Source organism: Delphinus delphis, chromosome 2, assembly GCF_949987515.2.
Source record: "Delphinus delphis chromosome 2, mDelDel1.2, whole genome shotgun sequence".
Classification (NCBI taxonomy): domain Eukaryota; kingdom Metazoa; phylum Chordata; class Mammalia; order Artiodactyla; family Delphinidae; genus Delphinus; species Delphinus delphis.
Genome location: NC_082684.1, coordinates 135714857 through 135729545, shown reverse-complemented (window position 1 = coordinate 135729545; position 14689 = coordinate 135714857). Strand labels below are relative to the sequence as shown.

At 37.1% G+C, this 14689-nt stretch overlaps 1 protein-coding gene and 1 long non-coding RNA gene across 2 annotated transcripts in view; one reads left to right on the top strand and one right to left on the bottom strand.

The window, feature by feature from the left end:
* Positions 1-14689, top strand: part of IQCH (IQ motif containing H) — a 209680-nt gene that overhangs the window by 47429 nt on the left and 147562 nt on the right. The window lies entirely within an intron of this gene.
* LOC132419824 (uncharacterized) overlaps positions 14329-14689 on the bottom strand; it is a 35892-nt gene continuing 35531 nt past the window's right edge. The window contains exon 3 of the long non-coding RNA XR_009518251.1: positions 14329-14612. This is a non-coding gene — a long non-coding RNA (uncharacterized lncRNA). The remainder of the gene's footprint in view (positions 14613-14689) is intronic.

Below are 14689 nucleotides of genomic sequence, written 5' to 3'. Positions count from 1 at the left end.
TGAGCTGCTTATATCCACAACCACATTTATCCCTGTGGGATGAATGATATTACCCCCTCTTGATTGAAAAAAACTACGGCTAAGAGAAATTAAGTTACTTGCTCCAGTCTTATAATTAGTAAGTGGTAGGGCCCAGATTCAAGTCCAGGCCTATCTGATATTAGAGCCTGTGTTCTTAACCAATGCCTTCCTCTTTACTAATTTCCTAGTAGAAAAGACCACTCACCTTCAGCTGACGTCTTGTTTCTTTGATGACACGAAATAGACTACGTTCCTATTCGGGGGCTGGGTCTTTTAAATCAACTTCTACATGGAGCTGGCCACATTGATCATTTATTTATTTTTCTGGTTTCACACTCAGAGTTGGGGACAGGGGTAGGGGAACATATCTTCTTGTCACTACTCTAAACTTCCTACCCAAGTAATTGTACTACCCAGAGGAGGAAAGAATCCCTGGCTGGAAGAAACAGGATGCATATGGAAGAAAAAGAGAAAAATAAGAAAAGGACGTGAGAAGGAAGCAGCCCATAAAAAGAAGTATTCTTGGGGGATTTCTTGACGAGAAACGCTGTGCTTCCCGTATCTCCCCATGTTTCCCAAGCCACCAGAGCCATGAGAGGAAAAGAATTCTCCTTTCCCCATGCCTTGCTGGTGAGAGACCCAGAAATGTCCAGTCATTAGGTTCAGTTGTACTAACATCTCACTGAGTTTGCCGGGGGATCTTACCAGCTTGTTTAAGATGTTTCTAAGAAAACTCTTCTCTGAGTTTCAAAATACCCTCTTCCATCTTTAACTTAAAGGGGCCCATCCTTATGGAAGGTTATCAGGAGAAGCTGTAAAGTGAAAACAGGCAATCACCCCAGAGAGGTAGCTGACTACCAAGAAACTATTGTCCCAACATCCTCTTCTCCATCCATGTAAAGATGTACTTGATACCTAATACTGGATTCATTCAATATAACCACAATTTAGGGGAAAAGAGGATTGACTCTTTCAGTGAAGGATTTTCAAAACTGTAACCTTCTCATTATGGAATTATCATTTAATTGAAAACATTGAAATTCCAGGGGAAGTACCTGTCACCATCTTTCCACAGTCTTGGGTTTATTATTCCATTTACCAGTAGTTTCAAGAGTAGGACCTAGATTTTACTAGAGGGGAGGATAATTCCCCCACTAGAACCTCCATGTTCTAGCCTGGAGAATCTACAGGACACCTAGCTGTGCCACTAAGCAGAGCTGCACTCTAAGCTGAAATGTATAACCTGCTCAGGAAACCGCACATTAAATAATGCACTTCTGAGTCCTTCTCTGTGTTGGGCATGGTGTTAAGCACAATATAGATGGATTGTCTCATGTAATCCTCGCACTAACTCTACAAGTTAAGTACTATTACTACTTTCTTTTTTTTTTTTTTTTTTTTTTTGCTGTACGCGGGCCTCTCACTGTTGTGGCCCCTCCCGTTGTGGAGCACAGGCTCTGGACGCACAGGCTCAGCGGCCATGGCTCACGGGCTCAGCCGCTCCGTGGCATGTGGGATCTTCCCAGACTGGGGCATGAACTTGTGTCCCCTGCATCGGCAGGCAGACTCTCAACCACTGCGCCACCAGGGAAGCCCACTATTTTCATTTTATATTTGGGGAAACTGAGGCAAAGGTGGTTAAATAACTTACCCAAAGTCATACAACTAGAGGTCAAAGGGTCATAATTCAAACACCCAGTCTGACTTCCAAGTTGGCATTCTTAATCCTTATTCCACCTTATTCCATCCTTAATCCACCTCCAGGTAGCTTTGAGGATGGTGATTTTAACCCGCATCTGAGGGGCAGAGCTGGGACCCTGCCAATAATTACTTCCTTGATGACCAAGAAATTTGTGGAGAAATTTCTCTACCTTGATCTGGGAATAGAAGTAAAAGATCAAACCACTTAGTGAGAAGCTACATTAACACAAGGATTAGAACAATAAAAGGAGCTGGTACTTTTTTTCCCTAGCTGTACTGAAATATAATTGACATATAATATTGTGTAAATTTAAGGTGTACAATGTGATGATTAGATACATGATTATGTATTTAATGATTATGACAATAAGGTTAGTTAACACTTCTATCACCTCATATAATTACCTTTTGTGTGAGTGTGTGTGTGGTAAGAACATTTAAGATCTACTCTCTAGAGCTGGTACTTTTAGCATGGAAACTCCCCCCAACTAGATTGCAAACCCCTTTGAGGGCAGGGACCATATTTCCAACATCAAGCATAGTGCCCGATCTGGTCAGAATCCAATGAAAATTTACTCTTGATGTGTGTATGTGGTTAATGACTTTGAGTAACAAGTTCTTAAGGAATTGTATAATTGAGTTAGGCTATGTCAAGTTAAGTAATGAAATACCATGTACCTCATGTGACTACATTTGTAGAGCTCTCCTCTTTCGGGCCATAAAAATGTCTTCCCAGATCTCTTCAGGTAGAATTAATTTTCTCATTCCTAGGTTATCGTTGCATGCTTTAAAGTCTTTACATGAATTTACTGAGCGATGTCAAAGAACAGTTGAATAAATAAAATATATATCATACTCCTGAAAAGGAAAAACGATTATAATAAAAATGCCAGTTCTTTACAAATTAATCTTTATATTTAATGTAATTCCATTCAAAATTCTTACGGGTTTTATTTGGTTTGCATGGAATATTAATTCTTTCCAACTTGCCAGTGTTCATCATCTTAAAAAATAAATGGCCAAAGGCTTCATTTTTTTCCCCTAAAGAAGATTAATGAAGGTGAACTTTCCATACTTCTTATTAAAACATATGATATAATTACAACAATTATAGATTGGGAGTTTGGAATTGACATATACACACTGCTATATTTAAAATAGATAACCAACAAGGACCTACTGTATAGCACAGAGAACTCTGCTCAGTATTCTGTAATAATCTATATGGGAAAAGAACTTGAAAAAGAATAGATACATGTATATGTATAACTGAATAACTTTGCTGTACACCTGAAACTAACACAACATTGTTAATCAACTATTTGCCAATATAAAATTAAAATTAAGAAAAAATAATAATTAAAAAAATTACAACAATTATAATAGCATCCTCTGGGCACAAAAATTAACAGATTAATTAATAGAATAAAAGAAATGAGCATAGATATTGACTTTAGTATAAAAAATAACTGAAAGTGTAATAAAGGTGACACTAAGTCAGTAGGAAAGGGAGGATCTGCTAGGTAAATAGTGCTGAATCATTTGGCTAAATATTTGGGGAAAAAGCATTAAGTTAATTCTAACCTTACATTCTATACAAAAGAAAACTCCAGATGGATTAAATAAAATGTTAAAAAAGAAAAAAAAAAACCATAAAAGGGAGCTATTTTTCAAGTTAGTTGAAGGAAGATTGTCACGTGGCATGTGGGATCTTAGCTCCCCGACTAGGGCTCGAATCCATGTCCCTGCAATGGAAGCTCAGAGTCCTAACCACTGGACCGCCAGGGAAGTCCTGGAAGATTTTTTTTTTTAATTGAAGTATAGTTGATTTATAATGTTGTGTTAGTTTCTGGTGTACAGAAAAGTGATTCAGTTATATATATATATTCTTTTCCCTTATAGGTTATTACAAAATATTGAGTATACTTAACCTGTACTATACAGTAGGTCCTTGTTGGTTATCTATTTTATATAAAGTAGTATGTACCTGTTAATCACAAGCTCCTAATCTATCTTCCCCCACACCTTCCCCTTTGGTAACCAGTTTGTTTTCTATGTCTATTCTGTTTCTATTTTGTAAATAAATTCATTTGTACCGTTTTTTTAGATTCCACATATAAGTGATACCATATGATATTTGTCTTTCTCTGTCTGACTTATCATTTAGTATGATAATTTCTAGGTCCATCCATGTTGTTGCAAATGGCATTATTTCATTCTTTTTTATGGCTGAGTAATATTCCATTGTATATATATATGTGTGTGTGTGTGTGTGTGTGTATACCACATTTTCTTTATGCATTCATCTGTCGATGGACACTCAGGTTGCTTCCACGTCTTGGCTATTTTAACTAGTGCTGCTATGAACATTGGGGTACATGTATCTTATCGAATTAGGGTTTTCTCTGGATATATGCCCAGGAGTGGGATTGCTGGATCATATGGTAACTCTGTTTTTAGTTTTTTAAGGAACCTCCATACTGTTCTCCATAATGGCTGCAACAATGTACATTCTCCCCAACAGTGTAGGAGGGTTCCCTTTTCTCCATACCCTCTCCAGCATTTTTTATTTGTAGACTTTTTGATGGAAAGGAAGATTTTTAAAAACACTGTTAGCCTCATACAATATTAACAATCCCCATTACAAGAAAAGTCCCTGTTTGCATTGGGCTCCAGTCCTGGATTTGTCACTAACTTCTCTGTGATTTTGGGGCAAATCACTTATACTCTTTGGGACTTAATTTGCTCATTTGTAAACTTAGGGCACTGGATCAAATCATCTCTAAGATATCATCCAGTTCTGACAATCTATAATTCTGATTCCGCTCAAAATCTCTTTCCTTTTGCTCCGTTCCAAAGGAACATTGGGCATTTATGCCCATCAACATAGGACATGTAATACAGGAAAGCAGACCAGGTGAAGCTGTTCTCTCTTCTGACTGTGGAAGTAAAATTCACAGAAGGCATTGATGTCTTCATCTTCCATTAATACATTTAACGAAGCATTTATTGACGACCTATTATATACCTGACCCTGTCGTAGTGACTTTTATGTGTTATCACTGCATACTCAGAGCATGTCAGAGAGATCATTATTCCCATAATACTCTCAGGATTGTACAGGTTAAGATATATGACCAAGTCATGTAATTAACATGTGGCTAACTCAAAATTTAGACATGTATTTTCTTGACAGTCTGATTCGGAGTCTAGGAAAATTATTCCAAGAGAATCTGTGCAAAAAGGACAAACTCTTAACACACACACATGGTATTAAGCTGATCTAATATACTTTAAAAATCAGATTTTTTACTAAATGAATACTGTTGTAATTTTTAATGGACTTAATTTGTATTGGGGAGTCAATTCCTTCATTGACTTAAAAACACCTGAACTAGAGGCATTCCTAGCCTGCTTTCAGGTTTGCTTAGGCATCTCTTCTGAAGACTTTACTGATACAACATAGAAATTATGGCAAAGCCCAGTGGAGTCATTGAACTAAAAGTCTCAATACTGCTCAGGAAAGGATGCCAAATTAAATAAAAAGAGCCCCAGCAGTTCTGCAGCTGCATGCCAACCCAACGGCTAGTATGAGGTAAATGAGGACCAAACTTCATTTCACTTGTGACCCTAGCCAGTATTTAAACAAAAATGCCTAGAGACTGACACACTGTTCTATAATAAGGGAATAAATATCAATAGCAAAAATAATTACAAAAAACAATAAACTACTCGCAAAGACTTTCTTAGATCTTAACTGAAAGGACTACCATTTAAACTCATCGCCTCTCATGTAGTCGCTAGTAAAGGGTGAGACAGTAGATTGTAAGCATCAATTTGTAATACATAGCCCTAGGTTTACATAAAAAAATTATATAGAAGGCAGAGGTATTCCTGTTGCTTTCCTTTCCATGTCCTGTGACAATGTTTGAGTGAAGGTGTGGTATTAATATTCACCATTATGCAAAAATCACAAGCATAAGTAACCCCCAATTTTTTTTTCTTGTATGAGATGTAATAAACATGCAGGTGAAATGCCAGTACTTTATTATTCTTTCACTTTTCTAGATTTTTTTTCAATCTGGAGTGATTACTCTTCCAGTTTTTAAAAATTTCTATTGGAATGCTACACTTAATGCTACTATAGAGAGACAAAATAGAACCAAAAATAGTTAGATTTTTGTCAGTCTGAATCTATCAGAAAATCCTGAGTCCATTGTATTTCAAGTTCCTTTAAAGAAAAGTTTCATGTAAAATCAAGTTATCACTTATGTTTTAACTTTGCAGAATGGTCTAATAGTAACAAATTACAGCAAGTACTGTTGTTAGCTATGTTTTAATCCTTTGATCAGTTTTTTCCAATATGTATTCCAAAGAATACTGGTTCCTTGGAATGTTAATAGGTATCCCATGAAAGGAGGGTTTTGTGGTCCTGTAAAAGTGGTGACCATGAGGTTAAAGAGAGACAGGCTGACTTTCATACAACTAGGCCAGCTGCAGTCACTAACATGCTGATGTACATTAAGAATCTTTAGGAGGAGAGGGGCCGATGCCATTAGCAATGTTAGCAAAATTTCCTCAGAACCCTCTTTGCAGAACAGCTATAGAACCATATTCAAAGGAACAAACTTTGAGAAATTTTGCTTAAGGGCTGGATTTTATTTTAACTATTTTTAATGGAAAAATTTTTAGAAAACATTACATTTTTTCCATCTTCATTCACATTTTACTGGGATTTAATATTTTCTTGGGGGCTTTGGGGCATCATAACAAACTCCACTTTTTTTTTTAATGTGATGTACTGTTCAGGGCCTGTGAGGTGTGCAGATGTTTGTACCTCAGACTTCTGTGTGTTCCAAATAATATTTCTTTTGGCACCTCCTCCATGGTCATCTCTACTCACCACATTCTTTGAGTCTGTTCACAATCCCAGGGTCACTTCTGCTACTAACTACCCTTTTATTATCCTAAGACCCTTTCCAGTTCTGAGAACGGTGACCCTGTGGGTGCCTTTTCTCTTCCTCCCTCCCTCCCTCCCTTCTTCTTTCTTTCTTTTTCTCTTCCTATCTCTCTTGTTCTCTTTTCTCTTTCTTCCTTATTCCTGATATTGGTAATTGATGCTTTCTCTTTTTCTTGATCATTCTTGCTGGGGCTTATCAATTTTATTAATCTTTTCTAAGAATCACTTTAGGCTTTGTTGATTTTCTCTGTTATTTGTTTTCTATTTCATGTATTTCTCCTCTTATCTTTTTTATTCTCTTCCTTTTACTTATTTTGAGTTTATTTTACTCTTTTTTTAAGCTTTTTAAGATAGAATCTTAGATCATTGATTTTAGACCTTTCTTATTTTCTAAAATAAGCATTTAGACTGATAAGTTTCCCTCTAAGCAGTGTTTTTAGCTGCATCTCACAAATTTTGATATGTTGCATTTTCATGATCATTCAGTTCAAAATGTCTCTAATGATTTTTTTCTTTGACTTGTGAGTGTGTTGTTAAATTTCCACATATTTGGGCTTCCCTGGTGGCGCAGTGGTTGAGGGTCCGCCTGCCGATGCAGGGGACACGGGTTCATGCCCCGGTCCGGGAAGATCCCGCATGCCACGGAGCGGCTGGGCCCGTGAGCCATGGCCGGAGCCTGTGCTCCACAACGGGAGAGGCCACAACAGTGAGAGGCCCGCGTACCGCAAAAAAAAAAAAACAAACAAAAAAATTTCCACATATTTGGGGATTTTTAATTTATTTTTAGTTTTCTCATTCTTTTTTTTTAATTAATTAATTTTATTTTTGGCTGCGTTGGGTCTTCATTGCTGCACGTGGGCTTTCTCTAGTCGTGGTGAGCGGGGGCTACTCTTCCTTGCAGTGCGCAGGCTTCTCATTGCGGTGGCTTCTCTTGTTGTGGAGCATGGGCTCTAGGTGCGCGGGCTTCAGTAGTTGTGGCTCGCAGGCTCTAGAGCACAGGCTCAGTAGTTGTGGTGTACGGGGCTTAGTTGCTCCGTGGCATGTGGGATCTTCCCCGACTCGAACCCGTGACCCCTGCATTGGCAGGTGGATTCTTAACCACTGTGCCACCAGGGAAGCCCCAGTTTTCTCATTCTTACTGAATTCTAATTTAATTCCACTGGCGACAAAGAATATACTCTATAAGATTCAAATCTTTTGAAATTGATCGAGACTTATTTTGTGGCTCAGGATATAATTTATTTTAGTGAATGTTTCATGTACACTTGAAAAGAATGTATATCTCACCATTGTTGGTTGTAGTGGTCTATAAATATCAGTTAGGTCAGGATGGCTATTGGTGATACTAAGATTTTCTATATATTTTTTTCATTATTTAGAGAATACTTAGTTTCTGTAATCAAACCCACGTTGATAAGACCTTACTTTTTTTTTTTTTGGCCGTGCTACGTGTCTTGTGGGATATTAGTTCCCCAACCGGGGACTGAACCCAGGCCCTCAGCAGTGACAGCATGGAGTCCTACGACTGGACCACCAGGGAATTCCCAAGATCTTCTATATTCCTAATGATTCTTAAAATCTATTTGTTCTACAACGTACTGAGGGTGGAATTTAAAAATCTTCAACTCTAATCAAAGATTTGTCTATTTCTTTCTTTAGTTTTAATCATTTTTATTCCATTTTTTTGTGTTAATGTTATCAGAGGCATACATGTTTATGATTTTTATGTTTTCTCAACTAATTGAGCTTTTTATCCCTCTTTCTTTTTGATAATACTCCTTGTCTTAAATTCTACTTTGATATTAATATAGCCACTCCTTCTTTCACTTACTGTTTACATGATATATAAATCTCTTTTTTGTTGTTATTACTTCAATCTGTGTCTTTAAAACTAAAATCCATCTCTTATAGATAGCTTATAGTTGTATCTTGTTTTGAAAATCCAGCCTGCTAACCTCTGTTTTTTAATTAACAGTTAGTCCATTTCCATTTAATGTAAGTATTGACAAGATTTGATTTAGAACGGCCATTTTTCTACTTGTTTTCTATTTTGTCCAACTCTTTTTTGTCCCTTTGTTTCCTGCCTGACTTAGGATTATGTGATTTTTTTTAAAAAAAATTTTAATATTCTGTTTTATTGGCTTTTAGGTTATACCTCTTTGTATTATTTTTACTGGTTGCCCTAGGGATTACAGTATGCATCCTTAACTTATTAGAGTTTCCTTGGAGTTAATATTGCACCAGTTCACATACAATGTAAGGAACTTGCAAACTACAGAATTCTATTTACCTCTCAATTCTTTGTGCTTTTGTTGTCATGTAACTTACATGTATTGTAAACTGCACAATATGTTGTATTTTTTTGCCTTAAGCAGTCAATTGTCTTTAAGAGAAATTAAGAGGAGAAAAATATATAGTCTTTTATATTTACTATAGAGTTCTGAGTTTCCATCTTGCATCATTTTCTGTCAGCCTAAAAAACTTCTTTTAAGCATTTCTTGTAACACATACTGCTTATGTGTCTTCTTTTATCAAAAAAAAAAGTCTTTATATTGCCTTTATAGAGAATTTTGAGTTGCCAGGTTTTGGGTTTTTTTAATTAATGCTTTAAAGTTCCATTGTTTCTGATGAGAAGTTAGTAATCATTCAGATCATTGATTCCCTGTATATAACGCGTCTTTTTGTTTTTCTTTCTTTTCTGGCTACTTTCAAGTTTTTCTCTGTCTTTGTTCTCCAGGGGTTTGATCATGATGTGTCCATGTGCAGTTTTCTTTGTCTTTATGCTCCTTGAGATTCATTGAGCTTCTAGGATCTATAAGTTTATGTTTTCCAGAAAACTGGGGAACATTTTGGCCATTATTTCTTTAATACTTTTCTCCACATTTCTCTTTCTCCTCTCTTTCTGGGACTTCAATTACATACAAAATATACAACATGATATTGTTCACAGGTCACTGAGGATCTATTCATTTTTTAAATATTTTTTTCTTTTTGTTCTTTAGATTAGATAACATCTACTGATCTCTCTTCAAGTTCACTACCCTTTCTTTTGCTCACTCCAAACTGCTGTCAAGCCTATCCAACAAGCTTTTCATTTCAGACATTTTACTTTTCAGTTCTAAAATTTCCCTTTAGTTCTTTTTTTATAGTTTTCATTTTTCAACCAAGATTTTCCATCTGTTAATTCATTATGATAATATTTTTCTTTAAGGTTTTTAAAATATGTGTAATAACAGCTTTAAAGTCCTTATCTGCTAATTCTACTCTCTGGATTATCTTGATATCTTTCTTTTTTTAAAAACTAATTTATTAAGGCATGATTGACATACAAAATCTGTACATATTTAGTGTATACAACTTGATGAGTGTGGTGAAACCATCACCACAATCTGTGCAGTAAACTGGTTCATCACCTCCAGGGTCTGTTTCTATTGATGACTATTTCTCTTGTGTGGATAATATTTTCCTATTTCTTAGCATTGAGGACATTATAGCGTTGAGGACATTATAAATAATGTGTTGCATAGACTCTGAATTCTGTCACCATGCTCTAGAATGTGTTAATTCTTGTTCAAGCAGGCAATTGATTTGGCGAGACTCAAATTCCAAACTCTGCCCTTGGTGAGTAGCAGCTGGAATCTCTGCTCAGTTTTTTTCGAATTGTTAACTGTTGCATCTTTGCTGGGCTTCTTAGAATCTCTTCCATATATGTGTAGTTCAAAGGTCAGCCAAGGATTTGCATGCTATTTATTTGCAAATTATGGATCCCTGCCTTGCAAATTCCTCCTTTCTGGGATTCCCCTTCATTTTCAGCCTTTATGACAGCCCTAAACTTCATTCTCTTACTTCCTTAGCCAGTAAGACTGTGCCTTTCTTCCTAAATTATAGCCACTTTGCATCTCATGGACTGAGAAGTACTTTCGGACCAAAGTCACACACACATAAATCTCAACTGTTACAGTTCCCTTCTTTCAACATCAACTCCCTTCTAGCTTCTGCCTGTTTTCAATTTATCTCAGTACCTTCAAATAGTTGGTTTTTAAAAAAATATTTTATCCAGAATTTATGATTGTTATCTTCAGGAGGATTAGTCTGTAATAAGCTACTCTATCATTATCACAGTTGTAACTAGGTCACTTTTTAGTCTTGCCATTGTATAATACTATCTTTATCAAAATGAAAAATATTTGCTATTAATATGGTTATGTTAATTGCTACTTTCCAATAAGTCTTAAGTGGTTATATTTTTTTAAACTTTTATGGCTCTATTTCTTCTTCAGTTGAGAAAATAAGACAGAATTAAATGAGTTCTGGATTATGTAATGCCACCAGGGTACTATACAAATACTTAAAATATATGTTGTAAATGTAATAAGCAAAGTACAAAGAAAAGCTATAGGAACTCAGAGGAGGAAGAGATCAGAGGTAATTTCCTAGAGGACGTTACCTTTAAGCCAATTGTTAAAAGGTGACAGGAATTTAGTAGCCAGAGTTGAGAAAAAGAGAGAGAATATTCCAGAAGGAACATCATAAGCAATGCAAAAAAAGGGGGAGGTTGCAGGCTCAAGTCTTAATGGTTATAGCTATAAATATAATTTATAACTCAAAATCAATACTTAAAAGTCCATAGTGTGAACATACTGCTATATATAAAAATATGGGTAAACCTCACACCAATTTTAAAAGAAAAAAGCCAGATACAAAAGAATACATACTGTAATAATCCATTTATGTAAAGTTCACAAACAGAAAAAATAATAGCTGATAACAGAATTCAGAATAGTGGTTACCTTTGGGTTATAGTAGTGACTGGGAGGAGCAAGAGAGGGGCCCCTGGGGTGCTTGTAATGCTGTACCTCTTGTTCTGGAGGCTGGTGACCCACAGCGTCCACTTTGTAAAAATTTATCAGTTGATGACTTTATGATTTGTGCCTTTAAAAAAAAGTTATACTACAATAAAATGTGAAACAAAAATAAAACCCAGTTTCTGGTAGGAAAAAAAGTTTATGGTGTGCATCTCCATATATTAACACATTAATTCCTACCAATGGCCTTATGGAAGGTCAGTAATGATGAATTTTATGTTAAATTGAATTATATAAACTTGAAATACCATGATGTAAAATAATTCTTGCTTTATACACAAAGTTTGAAATAATTCAAATGCCCCCCAATTTAAAAAACAATAAAATTTCATTTTCTTTCAAAGCTGGATCAATCTGAGTGAATTTAAGATATATTTAAGCTTAAGTTTCCACAGGAAGGCACCACTTGAGTAAATAAAAATATCCTGTGTTATTTAGAATATGAGTTTAGCAAGTGTAACACATAACAGTAGATTAGGGGCTTCCCTGATGGCGCAGTAGTTGGGAGTCTGCCTGCCAGTGCAGGGGACATGGGTTTGAGCCCTGGTCTGGGAACATCCCACATGCCCTGGAGCAACTAAGCCTGTGCTCCACAACTACTGAGCCCGCATGCCACAACTACTGAAGCCTGCATGCCTAGGGCCTGTGCTCCACAACAAGAGAAGCCACTGCAATGAGAAGCCCGCTGACCGCAACGAAGAGTAGCCCCCGCTCGCTGCAATTAGAGAAAGTCCGTGCGCAGCAACAAAGACCCAACGCAGCCATAAATAAATAAATTTATATTAAAAAAACCCAGTAGATTAAATGTGACAATAATTAATGTTTTCTCACGTCACAGTTTGAGCAGAGCAGTTTATGGCTGACACGGCAGCTCTACAATGCCAGGTACCCACACACTTACCATTTTACTGCTCTGTCCTCCTGAACAGGCCATTTTCTATCTTGTGATCTAAGATGGCTGCTACACTCCCACCATCTTGTCTGTATTCCAACTGGTAGAATCACTACAATTCCTATACTGCTGGCCAGAACTTGTCATAAAGACACAGGAAGCTACCATAGGGCCTGGGAAATGTAGTTTCTGGCTAAGTAGCACACTGAAGGTCCACCAGCAGTCTTTGCCATATCTGCCATTCTTTGTCTAGCTGTCTTGAATTATGTGGTTTACAATTATGAAATGCCTCCAGGAACAAATCCTTTACATAAAATTCAGCTGCCCTGTAGATAAGAATATCCCTATTTTACAGAAGATAGAACTGAGACTCAGAGAAGATAAATGACTTACCCCCCTCCCACCCCCACCCCTACATTGCTAATTAAATGGCAGAGCTGGGACTCAAATCCAGTGCTCCAAGCTCAGGGTTCTTGCTTTTCTGCTACAGAAGCCTCTCCAGGCTCCAAGAATACTGGTAATCCTTAGTCTGAGAGAAGGTGAGACTCCTACTGTATCTAAGTTAAATGGCACTTGGAAAGGAGTGAGATAGGACACGGAGTGGTAGAGCTTTACTATGAGGATGTAGTAAAGCTGATGACCTGAGCTGTGTTTTGCTCTAAAGTTTCAAGAACTTAGGAAGCAAGAAAATATAGTAAAAAGCACTGGGCCATGAAACAGTGACATGCATTTTAGTTGTGCTTCTGAACTAAAAGGCAGATTAGACATGTGCTCCAGCCATTTTCCCTGAGTTTTAGTTTCCCCGTCCAACAGATGAGGAGGAGTGCTGGGACAGGGTTGCTGAATATGGCCCTGAAGGTTGTGCACAATTTCTTAAATTCACCAAGCAGGAGATTCTGGAGCAGAGTTAGAGGGTGCAGCACAGCTCCAAGCCTAACCCCTCCCCAGTCCTTAGAAATACTACTGGTAAATTCTCAAAATATTGGGATTCTCAGAAATACTACAAAATATGGAGAGAAGACCACCAAGCGGCATTCTTGTCTTTTTTCTCTTCTGACAAGGGAACTTGGAAGAAACAAGTGAAATTAAAGTAAATAATGTGTCTGATTCTTCCTGAAAGAAGTGACTACTTCAGGATCCCACCAAAATGTTCCAAAGCCCTGGGGGTGGGGGTAGGGAGGGATGGTTTCATCCTCAATTGGGTAGAGCAAACCCTGATACAATACGTTCATCAAAATCTCAGGAGACGGAGGGGCGTCTACATATTTTAACAAAAACCGCGTATGTCCTAAAACAGAGGCTTCTCCCACCTATGCCCTCAGGTCACAGAAAGGTGGTGAAAATCCAGAATACACAGTTTTCAGATGTTGGGAGAGAAAACACATTGGTACCAGACAATGGGGGAGGAGATACTATATCAGAGCAAGTAGAATGTCTGTACATAGCTGCCCAAGTATGTACAAGGGGAAAAGAAATGACACAGTCACTAATGATCTATTACATACATGTCAGTATTTCACCCACAGCTAACAAAAGAAAAAGAGCTGAGGAGGGAGGGAGAATCATGGGCTGCAAAAGACAAAGCCTAATCTAGGAAAAAAACCTAACTCAAGGAACAGAAGGAATTTTCTCACAATTTCTTCACATTGTAGCACAGCTTGATAGGAGCATAAATTAAGTAAAACTAGAGCTCAACCATGAGATGATAAAATAGCAGAATGAGATAAAAAGGGAGGTTGCAGACATAAGGAAATAAACTGAATACCAAAATACTTTATAGAACTAATAAGTAAACTATAAATAGAAAGAACAGAACAGATACTGCTGAATACTGAAATATTGACATGGAGAAAAGACTGTAAGCACAGTAAATGCAGAGGAAAAAATAAAGGAGATTAATTAGAAGTTAACAGATATGCATATTAGTTTGTTACCAGCTAAGCTGCTGTAACAAAGAAATCCAAAAATATAATGCCTTAAATAAATTAGTTTCTTCTCACTCACAAAAGAGTCCACAGGCAAGAAGTCCCAGTCTGGCAGGATCTCCTCCAGGAGGTCATCCAAAATACGGTTCCTTCTATCTTGATGCTCCATCACCTCCTCATTCCTGTGGTTATAGGACATTCTCATTTCAATGGTTGAAGCTGGCTCCTTTACACACCCACGTTTCAGTCTGTAGGAAGGATAAAAATAGTCCAGGGCAAGCACTCTAAGGAGATGCCACAGAGGTTATACGTATCACTTCTGCCC